Source organism: Anomaloglossus baeobatrachus, chromosome 3, assembly GCF_048569485.1.
Source record: "Anomaloglossus baeobatrachus isolate aAnoBae1 chromosome 3, aAnoBae1.hap1, whole genome shotgun sequence".
Taxonomy (NCBI): Eukaryota; Metazoa; Chordata; class Amphibia; order Anura; family Aromobatidae; genus Anomaloglossus; species Anomaloglossus baeobatrachus.
Window position 1 is genome coordinate 350,584,308 of NC_134355.1, and position 16,126 is coordinate 350,600,433.

The following is a 16,126-nucleotide window of genomic DNA, read 5'->3' on the forward strand; positions in this document are numbered from 1 at the left end:
TTTAATAAATAGTTAAAACTGATAGATTTTATTTTCAAAATGCTTTTTAAAGTGTAAAACCTTATATGATATCTATTTTACGCCTTTCTAATCTGTGAAGTAATCATAAGTATTTTGAACCAGCGGCCATGTCAGTAATCTGTGAACATAGCCAGACAGTAGCCCTGTGAATTGCTTCCTACCTGTCGACATCCACTGCTTTTCTTTTGATTAGCTGGCCTGATGCAACATCACATGTGTGTCACTCTACAATAAATATATTACTTCAGACATTTAATAAAAAGAGGATCTGGGGGTGCCAGCAGGTAAGAGTCAGTTTGCAGAGTTCCTCCATTAAGCAGCCAAAGATAACTGACCTGGCTGCTGCACCTGGATGAGATTCGCACCATCACTATTTAGGGCAGTTATTTACATAGGGGCACTTTGCACCCTCCGACATCGCAGGTGCGATGTCGGAGGGGTCATGTCGAAAGTGACGCACTTCCAGCGTCGCACTAGACATCGTAGTGTGTAAATCCTAGATGATACGATTAACAAGCGAAAAATTATCGTAATCGTATCATCGGTGTAGCGTCTGGGAATTCCATAATTACGCGACTGCGACAGGTACGATGTTGTTCCTCGTTCCTGCGGCAGCACACATCGCTGTGTGTGAAGCCGCAGGAGCAAGGAACATCTCCTACCTGCGTCCTGCAGCTCATGCCGGCTATGCGGAAGGAAGGAGGCGGGATGTTTACGTCCCGCTCATCTCCGCCCCTCCGCTTCTATTGGCCGCCTGCCGTGTGACGTCACTATGACGCCGCACGACCCGCCCCCTTAATAAGGAGGCAGGTCGCCGGCCAGATCGACGTCGCAAGGCAGGTGAGTCCATGTGAAGCTGCCGTAGCGATAATGTTCGCTACGGCTGCTATCACAAGATATCGCTGCTGTGACGGGGGCGGGGACTATCGTGCTCGGCATCGCAAGCATCGGCTTGCGATGTCTTTGTGTGCAAAGTGCCCCTTAGAGTTGGCACATTACATGCAGTTTAATATGAGACAATGCAGTTCAAAATTTGAATTACATCATCATCAGCACTGGCAATAAAAGGGAGCCTTAAAGGGAGTCTGACAGCAGGTTTTTGCTAGCTCATCTAAGAGTAGCATGATATAGGTAAAGAGATTCTGAATCTAATGATGTTATTACTTATATTACTGGGTGAAACTGTTCTAACACAGTGAAAGATATCATTTTTAACATGTAGCACAGGTCAGCGAGCTGCCCCCACCCAGACCAAGCTTTCAGTGTACATTTCCATAGACAGAAGCTGCCAATCACAGAATAGGGCAAAGTTGGACTACAGCCCACGTGCTGCTCAGACCCACTAATGATAAAGCTAAGAGGTGTAAACTAACTTTGCAGAACCAAACCAAAAACACTTAAAGAGGTGCAGGGCTGAATTCTTTATTTTAACTCTTACAGCATGCTGTCTTCAGATTACATAGCAAAAACATCCTGACAGAGTCCCTTTAAGACCCCAATAGACATTATACGGACATCAGCTAAAACCACCAATGTTTGTGAGCTCAGCTGACAGTCCAATGCAAGGCTGCATAACGTACGGCCCACAAGCCATATGCAGCCTACTAAAGGATGTTGCACACCCTGCAGAGAACTAGGAGAGTCTGGTTCTCAGCCTCCTCAATTCAACTGTACTTTTCATCTTTCAGTCTGACAATGGCGGTTAACAAAAACTGCCAGTATCTCTTTACCATTGTTAAGGATATACTAGACGCTGCAGGATCACATGATGAAAATGTATTTGGGGCTGACTTGAAGCTGCAATTCATAACTGTACTAATATTGCTAATGCATTCCTTTACGGACAATGGTTTTAGTGAGATAATCTGACGGTGGTCCTAGTGTTGTAGTCATGTAGTGATGGTGTTCTGGTGCTGCATTCATGCACTGATGGTGGTTCTGGTGCTGTACTCATATACTGTCTGTGGTTCTGACACTGCATTCATGTACTCGAGGTGGTTCTGACCATGTAGCTATCCATAACGTGTTTCATGTTAAAACTGAAAAATTCTCAAAGCTTAGTTTTCAGATAATTAGGATTTAGTTAAGTTTCTGCTCAAAATACTCACTGAAAGTTTAGATGTGCTTACACTGATTTTTTTGAAGCAGAAACTGAGCAGAAACTCTCCAAATCTTTCAAAAACACTGAAAATTTGATTCTGATGATGTATTGATGTACAGATGGTGGTTCTGGTGATGTATTCATGTAAATACCCCTTGAAAAATGCAGCCCTCTTGATTGGTTCAGAATGACAATGCGGCCCTTAGACCAAAAAATGTTGTGTACCACTGGTCTAATATGTAAAGGGGGTCTCCTGACTCTTTCTGATAGATGATGTCAGAGGTAAGAATTTGGCGAGTCTGGTTTTGAACTGCCAATCTTTTCATTCTCGGTGACAGTATGGTAGAGACTCTGATAGAAAACATTTGAACATTCGACAGAGCATGTACCTCTGTGTAAGGATGTAAGGAGGAGTCAAGAGCAATAGCTACCAGCAGAAACAACGGTGAAACAATAATTTGTCCGACAACTACTATCTTTTATGTATAGGGCCCCTTTGCTATGAGAATGGTGAAGGGAGGGGTGGCAAGAGTAATGAGAGCTGACAGTCTTGTAGACAGTGATTGGCATGCAGCTCCACTGTATCTGGAACATTGCAAGCAATAATTGGTTCCTGTTAATGGATTGTGAAGAAAAGATCTGCAGCACAAATGACCAAGCTTTGAAGGGTACTATATTTGGCTTTAATTTGTACTATAATTTTGTTTTATTTTGAAGGTGTACTTTAAGAGCCCAAGAAATAGAAAACTGGAAAGGTATATGTCATATTTCACCACTATGGCCTTTACCCCTAGTCCCCTATCTCTTTTAAAGTAGGGACAATGGAATTCTACATAGAAAAAAAGACAAAAACCCTAATTCATCAAGGCTAGTATGTTGCACACCACTTTTTATGAACAATTTCCCGAGTAAGAGGTACCAAATTAATTAACATGTCTGTGCCACCAACAGAAACAAATTCCAGAAAGGGGTCAAGTACATTTCTGTCATAATTTAAGCCACTTGTGTGATATAAAATGCTAATGAATTTGTTGACTGCTTCCTCCACACTCTAGCTAAGCTTTGCCAACATTTCGAAAGATGTGCGAGTTAGTCATGACTCGGATAAAAAAAAAATGACAAAATTCTGAAAACTTTTGTACAACTATGAGTTTGTCAAAAAACATTGTACCAGTTCAAAACGTTTTATGCCAGAATTCTGTCAAAATCTGTTCGTGGGTCACCCCAGCCTGAGAATACCAGACCCCAGCTGTTGGGCTTTATCATGGCTGGGCATCAAAATTGGAGAGGCGGCATGCCATTTTTCTAACTATGTATTTAACTAATTAAAAAAATCTGCATGGGGTCCCTCTTATTTTGATACACAGATAAGTACACAGATGGGTTCTGTAGCCTGTAGCTGCATGCTTTATCTGTGCTGGGTATCATAATATGGGGGGACCCTATGCCAATTTTTTTACACTATAGAGATGCACACAGTGTGTGATTCCTAGCAATCAGACACGCTATCACACAGGGTGGGTATGAGCGGCCCCGGAAGTAGTGTCACCTACTTGCGGGAGACTGGAAAGTCTGATGCATGCGACAATTCTGGGTGATTGCAGGCTGCTATTTTTAGGCTGGGGAGCCCAATAACCATGGGCCTCCCCAGCCTGAGAATACCAGTCCCCAGCTGTTAGGCTTTATCATGGCTGGGTATCAAAACTGGGGGGGGGACTGCACACCATTTTTCTAACTAAAAAAAGCCACATGCAGTTCCTGTTATTTTGCTACACAGCCAAAATAAGATCACAGCTAGGGGCTGCAGCCTAGAGCAGTACGCTTTAACTATTCTGGGTATCATAATATGGGGGAACCGTACGCCAATTTTTTTTCGTTATTTATTTTTACTGTACAATAGACCCAAAGACAGGGTCTGTGATGGGAAGCAGTCAGACACGCCGTCACTCAGCGTGGCGATGCATCTGGCTGCAACCAATCACAGACATTGATGGACGGGGTAAGTAGTGAAATTGCAATGAAGTTAATGAGCGGCCCCAAAAGTGAATTAGTGGCTAGGAAGCAGTTACAGCCACGCCGGAGACTCAGTAAGTATGAAGCGCTTGCTTTATTATCTTTTTTATTTTTCCTTTATTTTTTTGTATTACCCGATCTGGATCATTAGCTGGAATTCCCTGAGAATTCTGGGCCCAGCACTCGGGCGGATCCGGACTTTTACATTATGAGTCCATCCATGACTAGTTACAATGCCAATATACTTGTCCATAGTTTTCAAAGAAATTAGAAAAAGTCTAAAGCAGTTTTCCTCAATCGGCAGCTTTCAAGCTGTTTCAAAAGTACAACTCTCATCATTCCCTGGCACAGCCGCAAACTGGCACAGCATGACAGATGCCTTTGGCAGCATGAACCAGCTGTCGGGTTCCCCTTAACATAGTCTAAGAATTGTAAATGATAGAATTACATTTAGTTCTTAGAACTGCATAAAGGTACTGTACGCATAATGGAAAGAAGATCATTAGCTAATCTCTGTATTCAAGGCGCGAATGTTATAAATTGGGACTATGTTTCCCAGTTGATGTTGTCATATGACACATCAAAATGAGTATTATTACATATATTGACATTACGCAAAGTCGGGTCACTGTACAGCTAAGTCATTATATCTGTTCTTTATAAATTAGAGGCTATAACATCAAGATCAATATTTTTCACAGGCTGGGGTCATGGTAACATTATATCAGCTGTAAGGTACAGTGCAAGAACTGAATGTTGGGGCTCATTTTCTAGAAAACTGGGAGAACTTAGCATACGATTAATTGGTTTAGGTAAAAAGCAAGTGTGCATGTGGATTGTCCCATTAATTCTATAGCACAAAGAACAAGTATTTATTCCTAATTGAGGAGACTGATAAATTATCATTCATGCATCAACTCCACTTCCTTTTTTCACTTTGTGAAATCATGCACATGAATTTCAATATCAGTCACTAATTTACACAATGTGAAATGTGCTCAGTCTTTCATTTAATAATTACTATAATACGAATTACAGAAACATTTCAACACAAATCTTAATGCACTTATTATATGTTTGGCTGAGAATCAGAACATTATCATCTGTGCCATTAAACTGAAAACTTTCACAATGTTTTGATTTTCAGGGCAAAATATGGAGAATTCATTTTTCTAATTATCTATAAACTACATAATGTGTTGGCGTTAGAGCTGACAATCTATCTTCGTTTTTTTACTGTTACAGAATTTATTTCTTAAGCATTTGGGGTTTTTTTTTACATTCACGTTCTTTTGAAAACATAAATATTTTGTTTTTGGAACACAAAATTCTTCTTAAAGGGTATCTGTCAGCAGCTTTTTGCTATTTAATTTAAGTGCAACACAATATAGAGCAAATAAGGCTCATTCCAGGGATATGCTACTTAGTAGGCTGTGTGCTGTTGTTTAAATACAAAACATATACAGCTGCACTCTAAAATGCTAACAATGAATAAGGGAACTCTGGTATTGCATTACTGCTATAGGAATTTTTGAAAAAAGACATACTTAGCTTATATATTGACCTTTTTTCACTTGGTGAAATCATTTTAGAGTGCAGCTGTACGTGTTCCGTAGTTATATTGTTTTCAGGTATCATTTTAGAGTGCAGCTGTATGTGTCTTGTAGTTATAGTGTTTTTTCAGCTAGCACCTGTTTACATCTGTTGGATGTGCAGGTCAGTCTTTTTGATATATTTGTAGTTTAAATACAATCTGTATTTTATCAGAAGATTATCACTGCCTGACTTGGTCTCACATGCAGACTAGTCAACATAATCTGAAATCCCACCTCTAGCTCAGCCTGCTAACAATGCACAGTGCACACAAGAACATGCCAAACAGTGGTGTGGGTGGGGAAAACAGATTTCTCAAAAATACACATCCCTGGAATCTGGCTCACAGGTTCTACATCATGCTGCTCTCAGACTACATAGCAAAACCCTGCTGAAACATTCCCTTTAAGGCTTTGTTCACATCACAGATAATCTCATTTACTTTTAATAATTTTTGTTCTTCGTGTGAATCAATGGCAAAATCTGGATATTTTACATGCGGATAATGATGCGCATATGCTCATTGATTTGTTACAGATTACATTCTATGAACTGGGAATGGTGAAATCCAGAGCAGAAAAGCAGAAAAAAATCTCGTTTATTTTCACAATGTGTAAATAAGGGTTTGTTGAGTTTTCCTTCACTATTTTTTACTGCAATTTATGTATTTTTTTTTTTGCTTTACCTGAATGCACAAAATAAATTAAAGAACCCAATGGATTAATTGAGATCCATTTCAAAAGTAAACTCCTGAAGCCTGGCATAGCTCTCTTAGCTCTTTATCACTGTAACGTGAACTCAGTCTTAGGCCCCCTTCACACGCATGTGAAAAAAACGTACCGTTTTTTCACGGCCGTATTAAAGGGATGGTTTGCTCCCCGTGTGCCATGTTTGTGGCACATGCTTGTTCTCCGTGTGTTATACGTAATAACACACGGAGAACGGATAGTCCCACCTTACCTGTTTCTTCCGGAGCTGTCTGTGGTGCTGAATGACAGCGTCCGTCACAGGCCACGCCCCGCTGACGCTGCTTCCGGGCCTCAGTGAAGAAGATGCGTTGTTCAAATTCACTGGGGGTTGGATGCAGGTGACAGCCGTGGCAGAGACTGCAGGGCTGGTGGAGGTGAGTATGTGTTTTTTTTATTTTTACAATGACACGTGTGTTTTTCCAGCGCGTGTCACGTGGGCCCGCATCCACACTACATCCGTGTGGTATGCGTGCGGTCCGCGTGACAGCCGTGCTGCCGGAGAAAAACGGACATGCCTCCGTATGGATCACAAGGTGCTCACGTGTGCTCCACACGGAGGCACGGGCCAATGGCTGAACACGTGCGTGCACATAAACCCATTTTAATGAGTTTACGTGTGCCCGTGTCTCCAGTACATGCGGGCACGGACCTAGCACGTACCGGAGGCACGTGTGTGTGAAGGGGGCCTAAGGCTGAACTCACACGAGCGTATCGGATGCAATATGCTAATGACTCCCGGCTCAGTCTCCGCTGCAAGCGTGAGCCGAGTGTCATGCGACTGTGACCCGGTTCTGCAATCAGGTCACAGCTGCGATGCTGAGGGCGGGCGCTGCGGATGAGAGGGAGGAGTTAATCCTCCCATCTCCTCCATTGTCAGCCTGTGCGTATATCGCACTGCACTGGGATAACATCCGAGTGCAGTGCGATGTTTCTCTCGCACCCATTCACTTGAATGGGTGCGAGTGACACGGCTCTCGCAGAAAATCGCAGCATGCTGCTACTTTTCTTGCATCCAGAATCTGACCAACTACTCTCCCTCATTGACTAACATTGGTCAGAGTGCAATGCGAGATTTTCTCACATTGCACTCGTCCGATTTCAACGCTTGTATGAGCGTACCCTTAAGCTATCCCTCTATTTTATTATTAGGCTATGCTCCCGCAAAGGAATTTTTCACACGCATTTTGGCACATATTCTGGTTGAAATCTGCATAACATCCACTTTCCTGCTTAAAATTCTTTAAAAATAACATGTCTTAGGCCTCTGACACACATCCGTGCCGCCGGTACGTGTTTGGTACGTTTTTGCACGTACTGGCGGCACGCAGACACGTACACCAATGCTACCCTATGGTAGAAGACACACACACGAAAAACCACACGGAACGTGTGTCCGTGTGGTTAGTACGTGTGTGTGTGTTTTCAAACACGCTCGACGTGTCCGTTTTTCGCTGGCATCACGCAGGCATGGACCCGCTAAAGTCAATGGGTCCGTGCCTGCACGGACGGCACACGTAGCATGTCCGTGTGATACATGTACCGTCCGTGTGCATTTTTTAGTGAGCGATGTCGGTCAATCTATTTTTTATGTGGTTGTCAGTTAATCTCCCTTTTTTTCTGTGGTTGTCAGTCAATATCCCTTTATAGGTCGGTCTGTATCTCCCCCTGTCTCATACTTAACGATCACCAGCGCGGCGATGAACAGCTGTGCAAAAGCTACGGCGGCTTTAACTATTTTGAAAATGCCGGTCGCTCATTATTCAATCTACTATTCCCTGCTTCCCCCGCCCACAGGCGCCTATGATTGGTTGCAGTCAGACATGCCCACACGTTGAGTGACAGCTGTCTCACTGCAAGCAATCACAGCAGCCGGTGGGCATGTCTATATTGTGCAGTAAAATAAATAAATAATTAAAAAAAACTGCGTACGATCCCCCCCAATTTTGATACCAGCCATGGTAAAGTCATACGGCTGAAGGCTGGTATTCTCAGGATGGTGAGCCCCATGTTATGGGGAGCCCCCCAAGCCTAACAATATAAGCCAGCAGCCGCCCGGAGAAGCCGCATCCATTAGATGCGACAGTTCCGGGACTCTACCTGACTCATTCCGAATTGTACTGGTGCAGTAGCAATTGGGTTAATAAGGAGTTAATGGCAGCAGCCCATAGCTGCCACTAAGTCCTAGGTTAATCATGGCAGCCGTCTCCCCAAGATAACTGCCATGATTAACCTGTTATTAAAAGTAAATAAACACACACATTCAAAAAATCCTTTATTTAGAATAATTAAAAAAAACACCCTCGTTCACCAATTTAATGAAATCAAAAAACCCATCCAGGTCCGCCGTAATCCATGGAGGTCCCATGACGCTCTCAACTCTGCTACATGAAGGTGACAGGAGCGGCCACACACAATGATCGCTCTCTATCACCTCCAAGCAGCAACTGAAGTGAGCCACGCGATGAGCGATGAAGTCACAGGTGAGTAGCGATGTCGGGTGGGTGACTCCAGCTAGCCATGGGTAACCTGAGTGACGGTAGCGCTAATGTCACTGCTAACTTCAGTTACTCAGGGGATTAGCGGTCACCGGTGAGTCCTTCACGGGTGACCGCTAATCAGGACGCCACACAGACAGAGCCGTGGTATGACAATGAAGTCGGGTGAGGTTCACCCGAGTTCATTCTAATCGCTCATCTCTGTCTGTGTCGGCTGTCAGCGGGTATGTAGCAACGACATTTTACAACACACAGATCAACACATACGGACACCACAAGGACATTACATGTACGCATACACGGACATTCCACACGCACACACGGCAACCATACGCCATCACACGGATGTCACACGTACCGGAGAAACGCCCATAAAAAACGGAATACGGACCCGAAAAACGGAACGTGAGACACGTACGTATTTTATACGGAAGTGTGTAGGAGGCCTTAGGCCATGCTCTAGTTCTGCAGAAAAAAAATAAATGTTCTTCTCTGCAATATTAAAGAGGACATTCCACTACTTTTCTATATCTGTAACTGCATATCTTATTAGAAAAAGGCTGAAGCATATTAAAGCATTTTTTTTTATTTTGCTCCATTTATGGAAAATTTTACTGTGCCCCATATGTAAATTTCCTCTAGACCAGTAAATAAAAAAGATTTTTCTCTGGGGGCGTTTACCAGTACTTTTTCCACTCTATTAATCTACCCAATCATGACAAGGCCACATCATACAAGGAAAATATTGCAAAAGCCCAGAGAATTGCAAAACAGGCTTTTTCAGAATGATCTGGTGAGTGAAGAGTTCTCAGCATGGTTAAGTAATCAGAGAGGCTGATTTGGTATTCTCTTTGGGTTTTCCTCTTTTTCCCCTCTGTAATGAAATCCTCCTATGATGGGACAATAGAGTGGTGAAAAATGAAACACCTCCTTTTTAAAGCAGAAATTTGCATATTGGTCACAGTAAGTGCTTGTGCACATGTGTGACGGCTGTCTTTCAGTATTTTGAGACCAGTGACAGGATCAGGACTAGAATGTCTCATTGTCATCTGAGTCTCTACATATTAAATGTGTTTTCTTTCTTAGGGTGTGCCAAGGGTTAATGTTAGTTTTTCTTGCCAGCAGTTTCTCACTCAGATCAGGTGTTTGAGACCACTCCTATTCTCTCTGCTCCCAGCACAGGGTGTTGGTTATTCTCTCTTTGCCATTTGGATTCTGCGCCTGGAGGTTGAAGAAGTTGCTGGATTCCTTGCTGTTGGTTTCAGTGTAAGCTGCAGTACTGGTGCCTGATTGCAGCCTAGTTGTTGGAGTTTCTGTTGTTGTTTTCCCCCCTCTCTGTCTTACCTTCCCTTGGTGTGTGGTTTTAGTGCAGCGTTGGGACTGGTGATCCTTACCTTCCCACTCCTTAGCCAGGGATTACTGCAAGGTCCCTCAGGGCTTCAGGTTCCTACTCAGAGACAGGTGAGGTACCTGTATAGGGACTGGCTAGGAGTGCAGGTAAAGCAGCAGGTAAGTGGAGTAGGTGTCCATTTTCCCTCTCACTAGCATCAGAGCCCACTGTTGTTATTGTGTACCCCTTGTTTGTCTTTTTAAAACCCCTGTCTGTTGTGTGTTTTACCTCATGATGGACCTTCCCTAAGTCCGTGTCATTACAATAATACCATATTTTTGGTCCAAGTGTTATCCAATAAAAAAATGGTTCACACTTAGACCAATTTTATTCAATGAGGCAGAGCAGATTAATAACTTTTTTCACTGACTAATTGGGCATATGAAAAAAAATCACAGAATCTATGATTTTACTCAAAGAATTGGATGGTGATCACTCATTTAAGTCTATGAGACCGTGAAAAAAATCGGACTGCACTCGGTTGACATCCAAATGCAGTCAGTCAACTTTTCCTGGACTAGCAAAAAGGAGAAGATGGAGAAACTTTTTCTGTTTTCCTCCCCATTTCTAGCAAAAACTGATGCCACTCTGATCAAATGCTGATTAACATAATTGGACAGATTTTCTCTAATGTCATGGTGACCTACCCTAGAATTCAAAAGCATATATCCCCAGAATGGAATGGAGACGAAGAAAAGTAAAAAAAAAAATGTATGAAGTATTCAGCCCCTTTTTGGTGAAGTAGGCAGTTTCATATAAAAATAATTAGTGACAGGTCTTCTTTATATCCACCATAAACGTCACAGTTAATCTTGATTTACTCTAGTCTCCAATCAATTGCGAATTTCCTAGAGAAGTCTCTGAAGCCCTGTGGTCTGGGATGAACATGTATATCAGTACTGTGATCTCTTTTCAAGATAATGAAAGATCATAGAATCATCCCAGGTAAAACCTTTATTAAAAGTTAAGTGAGTCCTGAAGGTGAAACAACTTAATTGCCAGTAGTGAAGGATGGACCTGAATTGTAAAAGTTCGGATCTGCGTTGTTTGAAACGTACTCAAGTGCCGGGCCTGGAATTCTCAGGGAATTTCGGGTAATGATCCATATCCAGCACTTGGGTAATAGAAAAAAATTAAGTAAAAATAAAGGAAAAAATAATCTAACAAGCGGCGCTATACTTACCGAGGCGCCGCGGTCATGTATTAGCCTTCATGCATATGTACTGATTTCCCCACCAATCGGCTTCTGTGATTGGTTGCAGTCAGATGCGCCCCCATGCTGAGTGACAGCGTGTCTGACACTTCCAACCAAATTATGATACCTAGCACAGATAAAGTATATGGCTAAAGGCTGCAGTCCCCAGCCATGTGCTTATCTTGGCTGTGTATGAAAAAAAGAACCACATGCGGCTTTTTTAAAAATTATTTAAATAAATAATTTATACAACTTCTTGCAGTTCCCCAAGTTTTGATACCCAGCGAAGATAAAGCCCGACAACTGGGTGCTGGTATTCTCAGGCTGGGGAGACCTGTGCGTATTGAGCCCCCGCAGCCTAACAATAGCAGCCTGCAGCCACCCAGAATTGTCGCAGCCATTACATGCGACAATCCCAGCACTTTACCTGGCTCTAACCAATTGCCCTGGTGCAGTGGCAATCTGGGTAATAAGGGGTTAATCGCATCCCCCAACTGTCACTAAGCCCTAGATTAGTAATGGGAGGCATCTATGAGACATCCCCCATTACTAATGTGTAAGTGAAAAGAAATAAACACAAACACCCAAAAACTCCTTTATATTAAGTAAAAGGCAAAAATTACTCTCTTTCACCACTTTATTAACCCCCAAAACACCCCTAAAGGTCTGATTTTATCCACATGAGGTCCTGCAATGATTCACCTCTGCTATGGTCATGCTGTACAAAGGCTATTAAGACGCAGTACAGCGTAATCCCCAATAGGTGGCAGCAGAGTAGTGAAGGAGAGACAAAAAAACACTAACGGAAAGCCAGGTGAAGTACAGCAGAGTAACTTCAGCAATGTTAACAGGCGGATCCCCAGGGGGCAAAAGAGTAGTGAAACAGTCAGGTTCTAGCCAGGAAAGTTGAGTCACTGCAAAGGGAGGATCAATACCAAAGTCAGAAAGCAGAACCGAGTCAGAAGGCGGGAGATCAGGTATGCAGAGGGAAACACAAACATCAGACAGGAGAGGGAAAATAGGGGCTGGGACAGGCAGACAAACGGGGTAGGATCAAAGTCAGGACACAGTAGCAGGGAGGCAGAACAAATCAGGAACACTGACCAGAGCCGGTATACACACTACAAGGCAGAAATATCACTGGCACTGAGCCATAGGTAGAGAGACAATATATAGCATCCTGGGATGCAGAATGAGGCAAGGGAAGTTAACCCCTGACATGACCAGGGCAGAGCTGGGTGTAACCAGCAGCAGGGAAAAGCCGGCCTGGATCATGACAGCTATATCTGAGATTACAGCGGGCAATCATGGAACATGCCCGCACGCTGGAACTGCAGGCAGAGAATGAGCCGCGATCAGTGAGGATGTCACTCAAGTTAGTTGCGATCACAGCTGGAAGTTCCCACAGTCCTCTACCTGTGACCACAGGTAACCTGACCTCAGTGTACTTCATTAAACTCAGTGACCCCCCCACCTGAGGTCAGGTTAGCTGCGGTCACAGGTGGAGGACCATGGGAACCTCCAGCTGTGACCCCAACTAACCTGAGTGATGTCACTGCTGTTTGCAGCTTATTCTCTGCCTGCAGTTACAGTGTGCGGACATGTTCCATGATCACGCACTATAATTTCAGATGTAGCAGAGCTGAATCGTCGTGGGACCTCGTGTGGACCTCAGAGCATTATTTTATATTCTATTTATGTGTGATCTGTTAATATCTATGGTAGGTTTTACAACTAGTAATGCTATAACAACTACTTTATGTGATTGGTTGCCACTGAACTTTATGTTGGGTATGGAGATTGGTGCACCCATTTTTTTCATCTGCTTTACAATCAATGTCTGATATGTCCTTGTTATAATTTATTATTTGTTGCCTGACACAATGCAATATTAGGGAGGTCTTTAATATGTAACATTGTTGTATTATTAATGAAGAATTATTCTTATCACTTATAAAGTGTCACTACAGTGAAGGAAATAATTATTTAATCCCTTGCTGATTTTGTAAGTTTGCTCACTGACAAAGACATGAACAGTCTATAATTTTAAGGGTAGGTTAATTTTAACAGTGAGAGGTAGAATATCAAAAATAAAATCCAGAAAATCACATTGAATAATTATATTAATTTATCTGCATTTTGCAGAGAGAAATAAGTATTTGATCCCCTACTAACCATTAAAGAGTTCTGGCTCCTACAGACCACTTAGATGCTTGTAATCAATTCCTTACCTGCATTAAAGACAGCGGTCTTAAATTGTCACCTGTATAAAAGACACCTGTCCACACACTCAATCAGTCAGACTCTAACCTCTACAACATGAAGGTGCTGTAGTGGGAGAGAAGAAGGCGCAATAGGGTCTTACACGGTTTACAGGGCGAAAGGTAAAAGAGCAATGCACTCACCTGGCGTGGTTGTGCCAGTCACAACCCCTTTGCAGACGTGGATGAGTGCTTAGGTGGTTCAGCAGCGGCCCCGTCACAGAGCAAGATTATCAAAGTAAAAAAAATGGAGAAAAACGGGTTTTATGCCGCGCTAGGAAACCACGAGCATGAATATAATAAATTGTTCTTTTATTTAGATCATTCCAACGCGTTTCGGAGACTCATCTGCCTCCATCCTCAGGGAAAAGAATCCTTTTCCCTGAGGAAGGAGGCAGATAAGTCTCCGAAACGCGTTGGAATGATCTAAATAAAAGAACAATTTATTATATTCATGCTCGTGGTTTCCTAGCGCGGCATTAAACCTGTTTTTCTCCAGTTTTTTTACTTTGATAATCTCTACAACATGACCAAGACCAAAGACCTTTCTAATGATGTCAGGGACAAGATCATAGACCTGCACAAGACTGAAATGGGCTACAAAACCATAAGTAAGACGCTGGGTGAGGAGACAACTGTTGGTGCAATAGCAAGAAAACAGAAGAAATACAAAATGAGTGTCAATCGACATCGATGTGGGGGCTCCATGCAAAATCTCACCTCTTGGGGTATCCAGGATCATGAGGAAGGTGAGAGATCAGCCTAAAACTACATGGGAGGAATTTGTTAATGATCTCAAGGCAGCTGGGACTACTGTCACCAAGAAAGCCATTGGTAATACATTACACCGTAATGGATTAAAATCCTGCAGAGCCCGGAAAGTCCCACTGCTCAAGAAGGAACAAGTGCAGCCGGCCCATCTGAAGTTTTCCAATGAACACCTGACACCTGCATGATTCTGAGAGTGATTTGTAGAAGATGCTGTGGTCAGAGGAGACAAAAATTGAACTCTTTGGCATTAACCCAACACGCTATGTTTGGAGGAAGAGAAATGCTGCCTATGACCCAAAGAACACCATCCCCACTGTCAGGTATGTAGGTGGAAACATTATGTTTTGAAGGTGTTTCTTTGCCAAGGGCACAGAACTACCTCACCCCATCAATGGGACAAATGATGGAGTCATGTACTGTATAATCCTGAGTGACAACCTCCTTCTCTCCACCAGGACATTAAAAATGGATCGTGGCTGGGTCTTCCAGCACGACAATGACCCAAAACATACAGTCAAGGCAACAAAGGAGTGGCTCAAAAAGAAGCGCATTAAGGTCATGGAGTGGCCTAGCCAGTCTCCAGACCTTGATCCCATTGCTAACAAGGGTTTTGCCACCAAGTATTAAGGCTTGTTTTCTAGAGGGATCAAAGGCTTATTTCGCTCTACAAAATGCAAATAGATTTATATAATTTATACAATGTGATTCTCTGGATTTTATTTTTGATATTCTATCTCTCACTTTTAAAATTAACATAGCCTTAACCCCTTAATGACCGCCGATACACCTTTTAACGGCGACAAATTAGGGTACTTCTTCCGATCCGCCGCTTTTTAACGGCGGTCGGAAAAAAGGGTCTAGCGCCCCCCAGAGTCACAAAAATTCCGGGGTCTCAGCTGCCGGGGGTAGCTGAGACCCTGGAGGTCATGATTCTGGCCGGTTTTTCCGGTCCCCGCTCACCTGATGACCGGTATACACCGTATACCGATGATCAGGTTACAGTAAATGACCGCGCCGGTAAAAAATCATTTATCTCCCATCTGGCATAAACAAACATGTCAGATGGGAGATAAATCTCATCCCCCGGTCCTCTCCGGTCCCCCGGTGTCGCCAAAGTGTCCCCTCACCCCCCCTTCCTCCCGATAATCTAACATGGCGCCGCACATACCGGCGCGCACAGCAGCGCGCCGGCCGCATTTCCCCCTTTCCTATGATTTCTGTCGCATGTGCTATGACACATACGACAGAAACCTGCTCCCCAGGCCCTGCCAGGTCACCCCCTATTCCCACCCCGGTGTCCCCCGGTGTCCCCCGTACCTGTCGGAGCTCTGATCCCCCACGGCCCCCTCCTCCTTCACAGCAGACGCCGGTCACACGTGCAGAGCACGGCTGTCAGCTCAGCTTCCTGTGTCTGATTCAGAGACGCTGGCTGCTGCTGCTGCTCGGCAGTCTGCAGCTGTGACCTGGGGAGGGTGGGTGCAAATTCTTTGCACCCACTCTCCTCAAATGGAGGGTCTGCACTCCTAGAAAATGGGGG

General features: G+C 43.6%; 1 protein-coding gene across 5 annotated transcripts in view; it reads right to left on the reverse strand.

Annotated features, from left to right (window-relative positions):
• The window catches only part of KLHL32 (kelch like family member 32), a 437,153-nt gene that overhangs the window by 159,984 nt on the left and 261,043 nt on the right, over positions 1–16,126 (reverse strand). The window lies entirely within an intron of this gene.